Consider the following 3,147-nt stretch of genomic DNA (forward strand, 5'->3'; position numbering starts at 1 on the left):
TAGCGTTGCTCCCTGCCCATTGGCTTAAACAAGCAGCCCCCACCAATCCTGGAGAGACGGTGTGGAGCACGATGGACAAACGCTCCTGTGAGTTTAACTCCTGCTGCTGCTGGTGCTGCTGCTGCAGTGGGGAGTTTAAGAGGAGCTGTTTGTGTAATTTAAAGTACTTGAAAACTACTAAGTGAGTTAATCTTCCTCTGTTGCCTTTACCTGAAGGCGGGCCTTACCTTTGTATGAACCTTTGCCTTTATATACACTATATAAGAACCAAAAAAACCTTTTTAACTTTAAAATGTCATGAGCCTGTGTTTCAAATGTTACCCACAATTCAATGACAAAGACTTGATGTGCAAAGATGTCCTCATTTGAACCTCCATCCCCACACAGTTTGTCATGGGTGGAGACATATGATCTCTCTCTCTCTCTCTTTTTTGCAAACTCATGCCATCAATATGAAATTTTCACAATGTGCTTTATGTTCTTCCAGACAGACTGTGTAACATTACTCCTATTTACAGTGCGCCATGAAAGGTAAGTCTATACACTGAACCGTCTACACCGTCTATTGAGTTAAACAAAATGTTCAGGGACGATCAAAGATTTGAAGAGAATGGCCACCACCCATAAATCAGAGCTCGAGCACAACACAACAGTAAAGATACATGTTCGTGCTCGTTCGAAGGTTGTTTGCTGTGGATTTTAATGATGTGTTGTGCTATGTGTAGCGAACGTGCTCTTGTCGTACTTTGGAAAGAAGCAAAAGGGAAAATTCCACCAAGCTGGACAATAAAGTTACCAAAATTCAAGTTGCATAGTCCACAAAACATTTCTGGAGCTTCACAGCAAAACAGCGATGCAGCATTCTCTTAACAATTGAAAAACAGCAGAATAAAAACATAAAAAGGCTTCATACAGCATGTTTGGTGTAATCCAAGTCTCCAGAAGCCCTGAGATCCCAAATTGATGTGAGAAGATATAATTTACACCCTTTTTAAAAGCCTTAATCTTCACTGGAACTGCTTCTCTAAAAGCGTTGCGTGCACCCTGTCTGAAGTGGGTGCATGAGCTCGAAGTCACGTCGAGGGTGTAAATAATGCCTTTTCAAATCAATTTGGGACTCTGGAGACTTTGATTGTGCCATATAAGCTGTATGGAGCCTTGTGGAGCCACAGACATACTGATTACATTTTCATTTTGGGGTGTTTTAATCCTTTAATCTAATTTTGCTTGCAGAATCAGCCATTTGTTTCTCTATTTGTTAATTTTGTGGTATCCATCCAGTCCTCAGTACTAAAAACAATACAGTGGGTTCACATGAACTCATGTGTTTTTTTGTTTTTTTACTCTAGTGAACCATTAAAGAGCTCTCTGACAAAAATACGGCTTTTCATGACATCAAGCGTGACACTGCCCCCAAAACAACTCAACCAAATCTGGCTCGTATGTCGTATCTGAAATCGGGATCTGAAAATGTCGCCTGAAATGTGACAAATGCATCGATTTAATTTCTTGCCCTTTGACCTTGTTCCCTCTCCCTCCCTCTCTCCCTCTCACTGGAGCAGACGCTACATCTTTGGCTGACCTGGGTTACGACCCACTGACTGTCACATAGATCTGACTGTGTGAATGTTCGTTAAGTAAGAACAGGTTTGGTGAGCTCAGACCTGTCAGTCATTCTCGACACAGCCTTGGCAGTCAGCAGTGGAACACATTGCTGTGCCAGTTCTTATGTGGACCAGATGGATACAAGCTCCTATTTGGTAGCACTCTTCGCTGTAACCACTCATTTTGTACCTTCTTTATCAGCGTTGCAGATATGAAGATACTTTAGAGAATTCAAGCTAATCTAAATGAGGTATCACATTAGTGGTAGCTCATTTAACCCATCACTTCAACTCGTGTCAAAGGACTATATTAAAGTATCTTAAAAGATTTATTTATTTGTGTTGTGTCTCATTTTAGCATCAGAGCTGACATTTGATCTAATTCTGTTCTATATTTTCCGGCTTCACGTTTCAAAACTACACCGAAGATAAGTCTAAATAAGAAAGAATAGGCAGACAATGCAGCCGTGCAAAGCAAAACACCTGAAAGGAGGACAGTTATAAACGAATGGGGTGTGTATGTCAGGTTTCAGATACATCATGGACCTGTGATTATTTTGCCTTAAACCAGAATGTTCAACCGGCTAAACCTGAATCTTAAACCCCCTCTCGATCACTTATCTCGCCTCTTTTCAGAGCTTATCTCCAGCGTTTCTAATGAGATATTTACGGCGTTGTCGGCAAAAAACGACAAAAATCTGAGCAGCATCGCTCGGATGACTTTGGACCATAAAGATGCTCGGCATACTTTCCAGCGTACCTCTCATTAATGTGGCATGTGACTTTCCCCTCCTGATTTTAATAACATAGAACTTGATTGCTGTGCATCAAATGTAATCCCTGCGAATTGCTGAGCATCAGGGGCATCGACTGGCCAACAAACCAAGATGTTTTTTTCCCATCACAGCTGCTATTTGTAGTGCTGTGGGACAGAGCAGCGGTGAATGTGTTGGTTAAATTGTCTATCCCTCTAACAGGATTAAGAGCTTAAGGCACTGTAAACCCTGAAACAGGAGCTCACCAACAAATCTGCTTTAATTACAGAAGATGACATCTTCTTTTTTATAACTCATATTTACTGTCTGTATGTAGACGTATGTATGACGGCCTCTCTTTGCAATCTTCTGTCTCTGCCTTGCAGAACATCTGTCCATCAATGGAGGCTCTCTTTCATTAAATATTAAAAGAAAATTCCTACTATGAGCCTATGTGTTTTCAGCTGCGTGGAAGCAGTAATGGAGCGTTTCTCAAAGTCAGGCCTCGGACTCGGAGACCCAGTTTTACAAGCTTCTGGGAATTCTGGGATTCAGCTTCAGTGAATCCTATCTGCATCTATATTTCATACTCAGGAAGTGTAAATGCATCCGGGTGGGTGGTAAACAGTGGCATACATACATAACATGAGTTTTACCACTGGAGTTGTTTGATATTTGGTCTGAAATTACGGTAATTAGGCTGTCTAAGTGATACAAGTCTCTATTTAACACCTCGAGCCATGAACACTCATGCAGTTGTAACCTTGGTTGCCAGGTTGAGTGAGAAT

The sequence above is a fragment of the Pagrus pagrus genome (assembly GCF_965226575.1).
Source record: "Pagrus pagrus genome assembly, chromosome: 10".
Lineage (NCBI taxonomy): Eukaryota > Metazoa > Chordata > Actinopteri > Spariformes > Sparidae > Pagrus > Pagrus pagrus.